This window comes from Taudactylus pleione, unplaced genomic scaffold (assembly GCF_031769625.1).
Source record: "Taudactylus pleione unplaced genomic scaffold, aTauple2 ptg000113l, whole genome shotgun sequence".
Classification (NCBI taxonomy): domain Eukaryota; kingdom Metazoa; phylum Chordata; class Amphibia; order Anura; family Myobatrachidae; genus Taudactylus; species Taudactylus pleione.
Genome location: NW_028284515.1, coordinates 13,526,319 through 13,543,450, shown reverse-complemented (window position 1 = coordinate 13,543,450; position 17,132 = coordinate 13,526,319).

The window sequence follows — 17,132 nt, the reverse complement described above, 5'->3', positions numbered from 1 at the left end:
TCCGGACCACACCTCAAATGGTCTCTTGCTTTCACTGCCACTGTAGGTGCTCGATTCTTGAGGTAAATAACTGTTTGAACGGGTTGGGTATGGGATGGCGGCACTCAGGATCCTGGAGCTCAGAATCCCGATGCTGGCATCCTGACTGGGTTACAATGCTGACACATACCGGTAAGTAAGCTAACCGCTACCCCCCCCCCCCGCAGCCTAACCCTCCCCCCCACAGCCTAACTCTAACCCCCCGGCAGCCTAACCTTCCCCCTAGTGCCTAACCCCCTACTCAAACCCTTCCCCTAATCCCTATACTTACCATCAGGATGTCAGTGACCGGGATGCTGCTGCCAGGATTCTGACTGGTGTCGGAATTCTGGCACTGGCATTCTGAGTGCTGGCATCCCGACCGCCGGGATCGTAACTACATCCCGTTTGAAGTGCTTCTGCCGAAAATTGTTTATCAAGACCTGCATCATTTACCATAGCTCAAGCTCTCTTGACTATTGTTCTATTCGCCCTTTCACTCACAGCGTTTTGCCCGGGTGTGTACAGGTATGCAATAGTTAATTGATAATGTATGTCATTTTTTTTAGATAGGTGGTTAGATCTTTATTTTCATATTGTCCACCATTGTCAGATCTCAATACTTTTATTATCAGGCCTGTCTGGTTCTTTACAAGACTTATGTATACTTTGATCTTGCTTGTACTTTTTTTTCTCAAGAAGTAAATGTGTCATTCTCATAGCATCATCAAAGAGTGTCAAGAAGTATCGATTCCCATTCATAGATTCCACTTCCATTGGTCCACATATGTCTGTATGCACTCATTCCAATGGTGCTTTAGCTCTGGATGCTGTCTTGGGAAAGATGCAACGTGTTTGATTGCCTTTCATGCAACTTTCACATTCTGGCCCTGATTCAGAGCCGGACGCTCTGACAGAGCGCTCGCTCTGAATCAGGGCCGTCCCTCTTAGTGTTTGGAGTGGCCTCCTGGCCACTCACATAGCTGTGGGTGACTACCCACAGCTATAGCGAGCGGCCAAAATGATGGTCGCGATGGTCAAGACCATCGCGACCATCGGGCTTGCGACGAGACCCTTGCGGTAGGGTCTTGTTGCCGCAAGCCCTGGAGTGGTTTTGGCTCTATTAGAGTCAATAGCACTCCCACTGATATCACTAGTGATGTCAGTGGGGCCGGCCCCAGACGGTAGGCGTTCCCATGGGAACGCCTCCGTCTGGGCAGCCACGCCCCCGGCATGCCCACCAAAGGGGGCGTGCTGTCAATCACCATCAACAGCACGCCCCCTTTGGTGCGAGACCCATAACGACGGCTTGCCATCGTTATTCGGGTCTCGTGCATGTGCACGACGGAGCCGCCTCCGTCGTGCGCATGCGCACTTGGGCAACATTGACCCGCTTGCGAGCGCTCAGCGCTTGCGAGCGGGTCTGAATCAGGCCCTGTGGTCTTTCAGGATTGTTCGCTGACATATCTGTCACCATGCCATCTAGAAGTAACTGTATATTGTCGTACCCCAGGTGACCTAGAGCCTGATTTAGAGTTGTAAGCAAACCCGATGGTTTGCATAAAACTCTGATTGTTGGAGATCTTCGCAATGAGCAGTATCTGCACTGCACACGTACATGTCACCTTCTGCGACTGCGGTGCCCCTAAGCTGCAGCATGATTGATATGTACCAACCAGTCAGTTTCTAACTGCTACTTTACAGGTTGTGTTTGAAAAATGACAGTTGGGAGCTAATTGGTTGGTACTTTGGGGTCCATGTACTGTATGCACTGATTCCAACCAATCAAATCCTGTCATTTTTCAAACACAGCATGTAAAGTGACAGTAAGGAACTGATGGGTTGGTACTTTGTCTCCATCCACTTTATCTTTTTTCAAGGCTTAGGGCCTGATTCAGACCCGCTCGCGAGCGCACAGCGCTCGCAAGTGGGTAAGTGGTCCCTCACTGCACATGCGCACGCCAGAGCCGGCGTGCGCATGCGCGAGATCCGGTCAGCAACGGGCGCTCCGTTGCTACGGGTCTCGCACCAAAAAGGAGCGGCTGTCGACTGTTATTGATAGCTTGCCCCATTCTGGAGGTGGGCAGGGGGGGTGGCTGGCCAAACGGAGGCGTTCCCAAGCTGGAAACTCACTGGGGCTTGCGATGGATGAGACCCTACCACAAGGGTCTCGTTGCAAGCCCGATGGTTGAGACCATCGCGACCATCACCTGGCCACCCACAGTTTAGCGAGCGGCCAGGAGGCCGGCTCACAAAAAAAAAATGCCGTCCTGATTCAGAGCCAGTGCTCTGAAAGAGTGTCTGGCTCTGAATCAGGCCCTTAGTACATAGACCCCTTTAGCTGTCTCCACTTTATCCCCCTCCAAACTTTAATGAATCTCCCCCACAGGCTTGATACATCTTCTCTTTGGAGAGAGATAAAGCGTAGTACTGTAACTGTCTAAAACAACCAATCAGCATTTTACAGTCATTTTAAAGACTATGGGGGTCATTCAGACCCACTCGCGAGTGGCAGTACGCTCGCAAGTGGGTCGATGTTCCCCACTGCGCATGCGCACGATGGAGGGAGCTCCGTCGTGCGCTTGCGCGAGACCCGGCGAGCGAAGGACTTTCCTTCGCTCGGAGTCTCGCATCAAAGGGGGCGTGCTGTCGATGTTGATTGACAGCACGCCCCCTTTGGTGGGCGTGCCGGGGGCGTGCCTGTCAGACGGAGGCGTTCCTATGGGAACGCCTACCGTCTGAAGCCGGCCCCACTGACATCACTAGTGATGTCAGTGGGAGTGATTTTGGCTCTGATAGAGCCAAAATCACTCCAGGGCTTGCGGTTGAGAAACCCGACCACAGGGTTTCACTCGCAAGTCCGATGGTCGCGATGGTCAAGACCATCGCGACCATCTTGTTGGACACTCGTATATGCTGTGGGTGGTGACCCACAGCTATTCGAGCGTCCAGGAGGACGCTCCATTTTAATGGAGGTGGGCCCTGATTCAGAGCGAGCGCTCTGGTCAGAGCGTCCGGCTCTGAATCAGGGCCAATGCTAGAAAAATGACAGAAACTGATTGGTGGCTTTTGGCAACTTCTTCACTTTATCGCTCCTCAAAATTTGATACATCTCCTGTTTTGTAGGAAGCGGCATGGACAAGAGTAGAGGTGACGTGCAAAAGGGAGCAGCACGCATTGCACACGCTGAGCCAGGGGTGCCCAACCACAGTCCTCAAGACACACTACCAGTCCAGATTTTAAGGATAGTCATACTTGAGCACAGGTGACCTAATTAGTACCTCACTTATTTTGATTTAACCATCTGTGCTCAAGCATGGATATCACTAAAACCAGGACTGTTAGTGTGCCTTGAGGACCGAGGTTGGGAATCACTGCGTTAAGCATATAAGTTTCCAAGGCTGCAAAGATATGGACCAAGACCCAAAGCCCTGCAACTCCCAGTATTCTGTCCTTGCCCCCACCTCCCTCGGCTCACCTGTTGTCACCCACTCCACACACACATCTGGTGCCCGCAGGTGAAAACCTCCAGAGTTATTCCACTGACCTCCATTGTGCGTATGCAGCAGATGCACTATAAATTGGTCTAGCCAAGGAAATTGGCTTCATGGTGGATAAATCATTGTGCTCGTGTGCCTCACTATCCATGGCATTCCTCATGCTCAGTTGACCTAATGATCAATCTCTTAATGATTATAGCCCTTTGCCTGGTCTATGGAATATTTTCATGTTGTTGTGTACTCAGGTGAAATTATCCAGCCTGTCTGTATTCTGGTCAATTATTAGCTACTTTGCAAATAGTCATGAGGAGCATGTCTGTTGCTGGGGTGTCTGTGAGAACATTGGCTCATACTGTATCACAGTTAGCTTGGAACATAGCTGGGATTATCTCAACTCCTGAGCATTCACCGATCAGTTCTTTCCAGGGCCATTTCCAACTGATAAAATAGTTTCAAATAGTCAATGTTCTCCTGTATACAAACACCAATCCCTAACCTGAAATTGTCAGCGACAGATGTGTCCTCATTCATAAAGCGTTTTTGCACACTATAGTGTTAGACGCCTTGCCCAAGTTAGACTCTCCGCAATGGGTAGCGATGCCCATACTTTGGTACTTTTTCCTGAATTTTGCGCATTTTTTGCATAGTAGCCAACACAAGGTCACTTATACTATACCAGGAACACTAGATGAGTACTTTTGTTGCAAAAGAATTGGTATAAAGAGGCAGATTAAGCATAATATGTGGCGCAAGCCATGGTTCGGTTCACTGTCTGCTGCCTTTTTACTAGAAATGAGAGGTTTGGTTTTGCAGAAATCCGAACACACCCGAATTTAAGGTTGCTGAGGAGAACCGAGTCCTGTCTCGGATCTTCCTGCCAAGTTTATATCTCAAAACATGGCAAAACCTCATTTTTACGGAAATCTGGGATCTCATTTGTTTTGGATTGCCTCCCTCGTGATCAGGTGTCTTTTCACTCAGAACGGTGTGGGCTGTAGTTGCTCTTCAAAAGACGCCTTCAGGACGCCAATCATTTAGAGAGAGCTGCACAGCGCATGCGTCACGGTACATTTCTGTATTTGCTCTCAGCGACTTTTTACTCTCAGAGTGGTTAACAGCCAGGGAGCATATGGGGGAGGTACCGGGCAGTGATCGCATAAAATGCAGATGCTTGCGATTCTGTATGCAACAAAAATGGCTTCAGTGTCATTCTGATTAGCCATAAGGTTAAATCCCAAATCTCAATGTCATGTGGTCCAAGTTGCCACAATATCAATATATTTGTCAAGAAATTTTCATATAGTTTAGCAACAGAGGGGCAGCCTGCAATGAACATAATGGACCTCATTCAGAGTCTCTCGCAAGATGCGATCGCTCGCTGGCAAAAAGGGTCTGGATACTGTAATGAAGTGCTCGCACTGCGTCTCGTAAGGACGCCCACTATGTTTTAGCGAGCTACGGCAAAGTGCGCTCTCAAGTGTCTAAAGATGCCCCCTTGCCACTCGCAACAGACGTCATCTCCGGGAAATGAAGGATTAATTGGGACCATCGAGAGCCATTGGAGCTGCTCGCAGCCCTTGGGGTTGCCTTAGCCTGCCGCAAGCACTGCGATCAGTGCTGGCTGGAAAACATTCAGGTGATGTGTACCATGACGCTACTTTGTAAATAATGCACGCCCTTTAAACAGCGTTTTGGTGGCCTGACACGCCTGCGTTCGCAAAACCACTCCCCCGTTCACAAGCACCTTCCCCTGTTACCACCTACAAATGGCCTTTTCTGTCAATCAACTATCGGGAGTCACTTCCTTCTAGCAAGCCGTACAAGCAACGGATTTTGTGATTGCAAGGACTCGTACGCACATGCGCACAACAAAGTGCACGCATGCATGGTCTGTTAACATCCGCCGCATACGAGCGAGCGGCCGCTTGCAAAAGACTCTGAATGAGGTCCTATGTGCGGTCATAAGCAATACATTCATAAGCAATATTGGGCCAAATGTAATAGGGTGAGAGTTTAGAAAATGTGAGAGTTTAGCAGTAACCTATCACACTATTACATTGGTCGAGTTGTATCTTCAAAATGGGAAAATATCTGGATGAGAGTTTAAATCGTGAAATTTTTTGAGTCTGAAAAACAGGCGAGTTTGCATGTTCTTGGACTCAGGGCCTGATTCAGCGAGGAATGCACGGATGCAGACGCACACAATCGCTCAATGTTTTTGCTCTGCGCATGCGTATGCAGAGACTATGCAGACCCAGAGCACATTTATTGACAGGAAGTGCCGTTTGTGGGTGGTGAGGGGGTGGGGGTGGTCGGCCAAATGCGGGTGTGCCTGTGCGTTTGGACGGCGTTTCAGGGGCGTGCATAATTAAGCCCTTGCAGCGGCGGCGGACACAGCCTGAGGTCTAGTTGCACACAGGAGTCTCGCTATGTCTGTGGGAGGGCCAGGTCATCCACTATTGTGCGTATGGGTCCGATGGTTCTCGATGTTTCCGCTGTCTTGCCAGGTATAGAGGACACAAGTAAAGGGAAGTGGGTGGTATTATGTAGTGCTGGGCGTCTGCTTATTCTGTTGCGATTGCCTTGCGTATGCATTCATTAGCATATTCTCGCAGCGGCCGGGTGCGTGCGTCTGCATCCGTGCGTTCTTTGCTGAATCAGGCCCGCTATTACATTGGCCGAGTTTAATAAGTGGGAGAGTTTACTCTCATATTTCCTAAACTCTCACCCTATTAAATTTGGCCCATGGTGTATACTGATGCTGGTAAGTATATAAATGACTCACAATTAGAGGAGATGAAAAGCTTGTGCATTTAGGTGGACTACAATCTGCTGTCCCTAGTTTGCCATGAGACATTAAACTAGGGATTTACACAGACATATTACAGGTTATCTAGGAGATATTACCTGTGTCCCTATCTCTATTCTCTGCGTATAAGGATATTGTGATTAGTAAGATCTCCTGTGCAGCCTCTCTTCCTCCTCTTTCCCTTTGTCCTCCTTGTTTGCTAGCCATAGGGTTACTGCTGATTATTGGAGGATCTGCAAACGATGCTTCATCTTTGTATGCAGTCGCTTGGATTTGAGATGCTGCCTGTGGGCGTTTCAATGCAAATTCCAGCAGCTGCAACATTTGCATATTTTCACACAGCAGCTCCGTACAAAGATTCAGCTGCATAGGCCTTAGCTTCCATCTCTGAATCAGACCCATTGTAGCACCTGCAAACCAGTGCTGCAAACAGGCTGTTGTACTGTATATACTTGTTAAAGTGAACTTCTTGCAGTTTGTTTTTTTACAAGGATATCTAATCTATCTACTCTGCAGTATATTATTTATATTGTCACTTGTGTATGAGAGTAGAGACAGCGTGTTTTACATTTTATTTGTCTAATTAATTGTATACTCTGCTGTGTCTATGTGAGCTGCAACCCAAAGAAGACCTCTTTTCCAGTCTTTTATAATTAAATTTAAGTAGTATTTCAAGAGTGTGTCTTGCAGAGACAGAATATATTACTGTACTTACTCTGGTTGTTGTCATGTCCCCATCAGCTGTATCCCAAAATAATTACATGGAAAAGAGAAAATATTTTGGTGTCAAAAAAATCTGCAGTCTTTTATAATTCAATTTGAATATTATTTCAAGAGTTTTTTTTATTTGGAGAGGCAGCGTATATTACTGTACTTATTCTGGGAATTGTAAAAAAAAAATCAGTCATGGATTAGTCGATAGAAGAAGAGCAATCCAGTACTAGTGCTGGCAGTTATAGTACTTCAATATCTACTTTTAAAGGAGGTCAAGGGGAAAGAAGGTGCTATAAATCTTAAAAGTATTTTACAATCTTAAAAACACCACCTCTAACTATGAAGGGAAAAGTACCTGATGAAAAATATAAAATTGGCATCATGACATACACCACACTCAGTGGCAAGGAGAGGCTCAGACCTTGGCCTTTTTTTGTGAGTGGTGGTCCTACTACTGCTGTTTCATGCCCAAGAATGCCTATTGTAAGTGCCAGGCCCAAAAACAGTCAGGTATCTTCTGTAACTTTGCATGCACCACTTTCCTGCTCTGAGTATAGATGTGTTACTTATAAAGTAGGCAAATCGGTATACAGAATCCAAGATAGTGGCTTTTGTCGCTAAAAAGGAAACCTCTGATTTAATATGTCACTTCATGCAGCTGGTTATATGGTGGCAAACCAAAACTGAAAAAATAAATATTTAAAAAACAGCCCTGTGAAATGAGAAAATGTGCAGTGTACCTACAGTTTAATAAAACAAATGTATTAATAAGACATATATCAACACTCTAATGATCAATGCTCAAACTAAAAAAGCATCGCAAACATGTAAGTACGATACAAGTAAGTAGTAATAATTTGATATATTAAGACTATAACACAGTATCAATATGTGTCCAAGTCCCCACAGCTCTAATGTAAATCCCAGACACAGGTATCAATTATATCCTCACAGCTGCGTCCAGCTGAGGAGGAATGTCTCTATATGGGAATGGTTGCTGGATCCACAAACAGGCTGTGCATATTCAGAAAATATATATATATAGTATGAGAAGATATTCATCACTGGGCTCCACTGCAAGGGTGTTTGTTGTGTTCACTGTTGGAACATCTAACCAGCAGAGGTATATATTAAGTCATTTGTTGATATTAATAAAGAGTCAGTGAATAATCTTCTTATTGTATCTGCAGACGCTATGGGGTAAATTTACTAAGAATCGAGTTTGGTCGAGTTTTTTAGTTTTTAAACTGACTTTGCTTCACCAAACTCGTGTGAGTTTTTCCTTTATCAACTCGCAAATTTACTAAGAAGTGAGTTTAGGTGAAAGTGAGTTTTTCGATGGTGAAGCAGATCGAGTTTTTATTGTCCAAATTGCAAGTTTAGAGGAGAGTTTAAGGAGAGTTTAGATACTCACCGGAGATTGCAGTGTTTTCTCTCTTCCAAACTCACCCGAGCAAGCAGCCTGCACATGTCAGTGAGATATGTGTAATCTGCTTGTGTGTTAAGACCTGTAAAAAATGGGTTAAATAATCTTAAAAAAAAATGACATAGGGTCCCCCCCTCCTAAAGCATAACCAGCCCCAGACTTGCCAGCCAGTCCTGGTTCCTAAAATTATGGGGAACAAAATGAATAGGGTTACACCATAATTTAAGATCCAGCACCAGGCAGCACCAGACCTGGTTTTAAATATAGGGTTAAAAAAATTGCGTAAGGTTCACCCTATATTTAAAACCAGCTCCAAACCCTTTCTAGCGGGGGACTAATGCCACAGCCAGGGGAGCCCTTTCACCGGGCCCTCCAGCCGCAGCATTAGCCCTGACCGCTAGTCAGCCCAGGCCAGGGATCCCTGGGGAATTGGGGACCCCTCCAATAAAGGGGTCCCCCTCTCCAGGGCTCCCCTGTCCTAGGCTGATAGCCTGGGGCTATCCCCGGCACCCCTGGGCGGGGAGTGCCGGGTTGATAGTGTTAGTGTGTAGTGTAAAATAAATGGTTAAATATTGTCTTTAGTTGTGGAACTACACATCCCAGCAAGCCTCCCCCGCATGCTGGTATTTGGAGAACTACAAATACCAGCATGCGGGGCATTACGGGCCCACTGGCACTTGTAGTTCCACAAACAAAGCAATACGCAAATAAAAACAACATACACCGTGAAAGTTAAATTTTATTATAACATACATGCACACTCACACTCACACATACTCAACTAGTATCCGAAATAATCCATAGGGGTACCTATAAAAAAAAACATACTCACCTCTCCTATGCATCGTTCACGTCCTTTTCTCCAAGTAGGCATCCAAAGGGTTAAAACAAAAAAATTATGTACCCGAATCCAAGCCAGATTGAGCAAAGGAATGAGGGCCTGATTCAGAGCCGGACGCTCTTACCAGAGCGCTCGCTCTGAATCAGGGCCCTCCTACCAAAAAAATAGAGCGGCCTCCTGGCCGCTCGCATAGCTGTGGGTGACCACCCACAGCTTATGCGAGCGGCCAAAAAGATGGTCACGTTGGTCAAGACCATCGCAACCATCGGGCTTGCGACGAGACCCTGCGGTAGGGTCTCGCTGCCGCAAGCCCAGGAGTGCTTTTGGCTCTATCAGAGCCAAAAGCACTCCCACTGACATCACTACTGATGTCAGTGGGGCCGGCTCCAGACAGAAGGCGTTCCCATGGGAAAAATAAATATGCCCCTAAGGCTGAAAAACAAACTGTTCACAAACTTCACAGATTCATGAGGAGAGTCTAAGGGGCATATCCATTAAACCGTTAAATCGGGTCTCGCGCGCGTGAACACACTGATTCTGCGAGACCTGCGGAATCGTGTGTTTTTGCCTCTCGCGCGAGGCAGAATAGGCTGGTTTTCTGCGGATATTACCTCGCTCCTCTATGAGGGGCAAGGTAAAGCCCAACAGCGGGGATTCACATGCAGGGTCTCGGGGACTCCTGCGCAGGGAGTCTCTGCTAATTGAATACTGACCAGTGCAAGAATTACTGGTTATGCCTCTAAGTGTATCTCCCAGAGTGCTACAGTATGTGTGATTCTCACATTTCTGACACTTATCCCAGATAATTCTCCTTCCGCCATACCTGAACCCTCTGCAAAAGTGAGGATTAGTAGTAGTAAAAGTAATTATGATGCTGGTTTAGACATATAAATTGAGGATGCTACTGTTGAAGTGCAACAGGATGAAAGAGATAATGTTGTATGTGATACTAATGAGGATATTGATGATGAATGATGAAGAACAAGTTGATACAATTCTGGAGGATGATGTTTGTGTCAATGAAAGTCAGCCACCGGTAGCAGCAGTACTTGCCAGAGATAAGAAGAGGGACATTGCCATGCCTAGGCATAAGAAAGCCACCTCTTCCATGAGGAATATATTTTTACCCCAATGTTGACACCATTTGTAAAGGCATCTGTATCATTTGTGCTGCCAAAGTAAAGATAGGGATGTTAACCATCTAGGAACCTTCTCCCTGTTACGTTATTTGCAGCTAGTTCATGCTACTTATTTTCTGGAAAATCCTATAAAATAATCAAAAGCACCAAGCATCAGTTACCAGCAGCATAGATAGAGCCCAGCACATGCAATCTCCACCACCATTTTCCACCAACCTACTCATTATGACCGGAGCAAGGGCATATTAAGAGAGGAGGGGGTCAGTGTGCAGTCTGTCCAGGCCCCCTCCTCTCTATCCAGCACTGCAGTGCATTAGAGAGCACTAGTAGACTCTAGTGCTGTGCCAGAGTCAACTGTAGTTGTGCAGGTCTTCAGAAAAATGGCGCGGGAGTCATTTTACCGGTAATTTGTCTACTGTGCATGCACAAAATGCCAAGATTTTTGTCATTTTTCCGGTGATTTGTGCAACAGTAGCAATACTGATGCAGGACTCAGGAGAGCTAAGCATTGAAGAAAAGGGTGCAGGGTGCGGCCATTATAGATATGCCACTAGATCGGAGGTAGTCCTGCATCCAATTTGCAAGGCAATCTGACTTTTTCCCTATCTCAGATTCCTAAGAATAATCTTTGCGCGCTAGGGCTGCTGCTGCTGGGGCTGAATTTTGTCACAGTAGGGGACCAAGAAAACTAGTAGTTTCAAACAACAATTGACTGTAAATAAATAATTAGCAAGTGGGATCAGATATGACAAGTGCCATCCTGCTGCACAGCAGATCACTGAAGCCATGAATGCATTTGGTTTTAGACAATTAGTTGAGATTATGTGTCCATGCTACATCTCGATTCCATTTTACCAGAACAGCAATTCCTCACCTGCAGCAAGACATTAAATAAAAATGAAAATGCCATTGTACCGACTTATCTACAGATACAGAATGTGGACAAGTGGACTGGTCAAACTAAAGATCAAATGACTGTGACAGCCCTGGGTGGGTGTATTATCTTCAGCAACAGCATTATCTAACACACAATGCCAGCTCATTCTCTAATTTGTCCGGCCAGTTGAGATGTCAGTTCCTGCGGCCAGTGTATGGGTGGTCGATGGGTCGCCCATACACACAGGTAGATGTACCGATATATCTGCAAGATATATTGCAATTGGCTGTGCTGCACGGCCAACCTGCTATGTCTGTGAACAACGTCATTCACAGACATATCATCTGTAGACACCCGAAGATGCACTATGTGATATGTCATTCATTGGCTGTAGGAACGGCATATTGCATAGTGTGTATACAGCATAAGACTGTTATCAGGATTAGCAACATTGAGCATTGCAACTGGGTCAGTTTGAACACGTACCATGTTTTGCACACACAATAAACTTGGTGCTTCAGAAATTCTTAAAAAATGACAGGTGCGTGCAAGATATGCTGACTGTGGCCCGTAACATTTCTGGGCATTTTACCACTTAGCAACCACATGTAGAAGATTGCAGCAGCTGTAAGATTGGTATAATTTGCCATGCCACCAACTGAAGCAGAAAGTAGTAACCAGATGGAATTCCACCCTTTATATTCTTCAGCAATTGGAGGAACAGCAACAAGCCATCATGACGTCCACGTCAAATCATGAGATAAAGAGAAGGGAGACATGTTACCACCTTACTGCTGCAAACTGGAGAATACTCCACTAATTCTGCTAAGTATGTTGGACTTGTAGATCAAGTTCTTTATTTACTTTGCCAGGACCAAAGGGTTTGCAATCTCTTGCAATTAGATCACTACATTTTGGCAACCATGCTTGATCCTAGGTTTAAGGCCTATGTAATGTCTTTCTTTCCAATTGACAAAGATCTTTAGAGATGCAAAGAGCTCCTTGTGAGCAAGTTGTCAGCTCAAGTGGCACATGATAAGGATGGCGTCTCCTGCTTCAGTTTCTGCTGCAAATGCTGCTGCCTGGAAAATAAATGGACTTTTTCCAAAAGACCCACTGGTGATGATGATGAGTCAACTCAGTGCACCAGAGTGAAACATTTTGACATTTGGTTAGGCTTAAAAGATTTTTCCACATACAGTATACTGATAACTCTATTGTGACTCATTTTGCTACAGTAAGCATCAATAGAATGGCGGATTACTTGTCCTTAGGCTGCCCACCCTCCAAACACATGTACTGGCAATAGGCATTTGCTGGTTGGAGAAGTGTGTTGGTAATATATTATATTTTTTTACTAGGCTATAACTTTTAGGTTATTTGTTCTTGATTAATACATTCTATAGGGTGGTATAATTTATTAAATTGCCATTTTGTTTGCCACTGCTATGCCACTATGTATCATAGATGAGCCATATTCTTTTAAACTGCCATGTATTTGTGCCGCTGCTTTGTCTCTTAGTTTAGCCAGTCAGCTTGTTGCAGCCTTTGCCAATATTGGTGAATTCTATATTGTGAGCTGTGAGGTGGTCAAAATTTTATGGAAATTACTGAAAATGAATGTTATTGATGTTAATAATACTGTAGGAACAAAAAATAGGTCCAAATTACATAATTTTTGCTGTTTTTACTAGAGATGAGTGGTTCAGATGCCTTGGAATCTGAACCACTCTGAACTTCCGGGATCCAAGGTGATCGAGATCCCACTGTCAGATCTTGCGGTTTTGGCTTGGGCGCCAATTTCTAAAGTCCCATTGAAATCAATGGGCTGACCGCTAATTAGCTGAGAGAGCCGTCTGTCATGACTCTCAGCAATTTAGTGCTTCCCCATAGCCTTCAATGGGGCAGACGCACAGAAGATGGCAGCCCCCACCACACTGAAGGCACCGCAGTCTGCACTTGCCGACACCCCCACACTGAGGACACCACCGGCATCCCCGAACTGCTGATACTGCAAGCACTCCCGTACTGAAGACACCGCCACCACCCTGCACTGCCGACACTACCAGCATTCCAGCACTGAGGACACCGCTGGCACCCCCAAACTGCCGACACCACCAGCACCCCGAACTTCCGACACTGCCAGCACTCCCATGCTGAGGACAATGCCGCCACCCCCACACTGCCGGCACCCCAGCACTGAGAACACCGCCAGCACCCCCTGCACTGCCGACATTGCCAGCACCCCAGCAGTGAGAACAACGTCGGCACCCCGCACTGCCGACACCACCAGCAACCCTGAACTGCCGACACTGCCAGCACTCCCGTACTGAGGACACAGCCACCACCCCTGCACTGCCGACCTAGCCGGCACCCCAGCACTGAGTACATTGCTGGCACCCCCGCAATGCCGACACGCAGGCACCCCTGAACTGCCGCCACCTCCATCACTCCCGCACTGAAGACACTGCCGCCACCACCACACTGCCGCCACCACTGCACTGAGGATGCTGGCACGCACCGAACTGCCAACACTGCTGACACCCCAGCACTGAGAACACCGCCGGCACCCCCGCACTGCCAACAATGCCGGCACCCTCTGTCACAGTAAGTGCACCATTGGTGTATCCAACCTGTACTGTATCTGACCAACACTGTATTTGACCTGCATTGTAACCTGCACTGTATCCGACCTGCACTGTAACCCGCACTGTTTCCGACCCATGCTGTATCTTACCCACACTGCATCTGACCCACACTGTATGTGACCCGCACTGTATCTGACCTGCACTATAACCCACACTGTATCAAACTCACACTGCATCCTGCTCTGTATGCAACCCACATTGTATCCGACCTGCACTGTAACCTGCACTGTATCCGACCCGCAGGTATGGAATGCTGTTTTTATGGTTGGGGAGATTTTGGAGAACTGCTCAACAAAAAGGCTGATTGAGCGGGGCTTTCTATGGACAGAGGGCCTGATTCAGAGCCGGACGCTCTGACCAGAGCGCTCGCTCTGAATGAGGGCCCTCCTACCTAACATTGGAGCAGCCTCATGGACGCTCGCATAGCTGTGGGTTACCACCCACAGCTATAGCGAGCGTCCATGATGATGGTCGCGATGGTCAAGACCATCGCGACCATCGGGCTTGCGACGAGACCCAGCGGTAGAGTCTCGTTGCCGCAAGCCCTGGAGTGATTTTGGCTCTATCAGAGCCAAAATCACTCCCACTGACATCACTACTGATGTCAGTGGGGCCAGACTCAGACGGTAGGCGTTCCCATGAGAACGCCTCCGTCTGGCAGCCACGCCCCCGGCACGCCCACCAAAGGGGGCGTGCTGTCACTCACCACCGACAGCACGCCCCCTTTGGTGCGAGACCTGGAGCGACGGATTCCCCGTCGCTCGCCGGGTCTCGCGCATGCGCACGACGGAGCTCCCTCCATCGTGCGCATGCGCACTTAGGCACCATCGACCCGCTTGCGAGCATACAGCGCTCGTGAGCGGGTCAGAATCAGGCCCAGAGTTCCTGTCATTACCCGGGAGGGAGGTACAGATTGGGCACCTGGAATAGGAATGTGCACTTGTGTAGGGGGCGTCAACGTCTGCTGTTGCTACTTTACACATGGTTTAGGTTTTTTTTTCTTTGCTGTTTGTTAACTACTAGAGCAATGATATTGCACACATGATTCTAGTACATTTCTGTGTTGGATTGTTTTCTATTGAAAGTACTTGTGACTTGGTTCGATAGGTTATTGCTAATACATTACTCATTTCCAAAACATTTTTAAACAGAAATAACTGCCGTGTGTTTGTGGCGCTTCTCTGTTGCTTAGTTTAGCCAGCCAGCCTTTGGCCTATGTTGATGAACAATATTGTGAGCTGTGAGGTGGTCAAACTTAAGTGGAAATGACTAGAAATTAATGTTATTGATGCCAATAATACTCTAGGAACAAAAAAAGGCCCAAATTATGTGATTTGAGCTTTTTTTGTACATTTTTGGAAAAAATCCAAAACCAAAACCAGTCGCAGAGTTTATGTACAACTCTGAATCAGGTCCAATGACCAATAAGTGTGTTAGCCACTAGCCGGTGGGCAAGACAAATAACCAACCAGTGCACTAGCAATATTATTTGTTTTACTCTAAATCAAGATCAATACAATTGTATGACACTAAGGAGCCTATTCATCAACACTAAAATAATGGTTTTAAGGACATTTTCCTTAATTACTGTTTTTTTAGTATTCATGAACACACTTAACACAGGAGATATCACTGATAACTCCTGGTTAAGTCCGCCTGCGTTAATTTCCACACTCCCCATACATTAGTACATTAGTATGGGGATATGGAAATTTAGGCTATTCATCAAATTCCCAAAATGATGTATTTTCGGAATTTGATGGTGTTGCTCTATGCCACTCTCAGGGTTACACTTACCTGCTGTCAGCTGGGCAGGTCCTCCTCGGCTTGCTCCGTCGTCCCCTGGTCCCTCCCTGGCTCCGGGTGCTGCTCTGACACTGTGTTCTCCCAGCAGAACACAGTAAAGTTTCGGGAAAAAAAAAAGTTGTTTTTTTTTTCTAAACTTTACTGTGTTCTGCCAGGAGAACACAGTGTCAGAGCAGCACCCGGAGCTAGAGGTGACTGCAGCAGGCAGGTATGTGGGAGGCGGGGGGGGGGGGGGGATTGGGGGACACACAGAATTATTGCAGCTGTAGGCAGTGCTGCCCATCGCAAAAATGACAGCTTTTCGGAATAGTTATGGGGAGGAGGAATGATGAATTCCTCCGGTAATTAGGTAAAACTCCATGCGAGTTCTAAGCTTAATTACCTCCAGAGAATATTTAGTAATGATGAATAGGCCCCTATGTTACTGTAATCTTGCACTAGCATGCTTTCCCTGTCTGCCCTACCCCATACTTGCCAACAATCAGTTCCCTCCTTACGGAATCTCCCGAACTGTACCTATTTTTATTTTGAGATTTGCACCTGTATTGTTGATATCTTATACACTGTTAAAAATGTTTCGTACACATGGCTTATGTTCTAAAAGATCTGATATATGCAAAAAAATCTTTTGTGAAGATAATACTCAGGCTGTACCTATAGCTGATGATAATCTCTAGACACATTTTTTGGGGATCTAGAGAGACTATTAATTAAGGAAACCAAAATTTGGTGGGACATTAAAGGCCTGGAATACTCTATAAAAGTTAATAGAATTCCAAGGGGCCTCCGAATAAATAAAGTTCCTAGCTTTGGTCAGGACAACCCTATCTTTATGGAAAAATGGGATAAAATTCTCCATGTATGTTCAATAAATCTTATGAAGCTAATTACGGATGAAAAGCGAATCCATTTAGAGACAGTGGAACAACTAATCAAAGCTAAGGAACTGTCTATAATCCCACAATGAGAAAAAGAGGAGTACAAAATCAATGAGGTAGTATTGCAGAAGAAAATAGAAAAGGCTGAAGAAGAGGTAATTAAAATCAAAGAAAAGAAATTTCTAAGAGACAAATTAGACTATGAAACAAATAGAATTAGAAACTGGAATCACCCTAGGGCTAACCAGGCCCATCCACCTAGGACCAAATGGAACAAAGCCCCCTATAAAAACTATGCACAAAAGTTGAGACCTAGTCCTATGGCTATACAGGAGATACCATTGAGAAATAGATACAATCCTTTAGATAGACTTGAGTCCACTAGCGACAATGGTTTTTTATCCCTTACCCCTACGGCTTGTCATCGGCGAACTCAAAAAAGAACCATGTTGAAGGAGCAGTTCAGACTAGCCTCA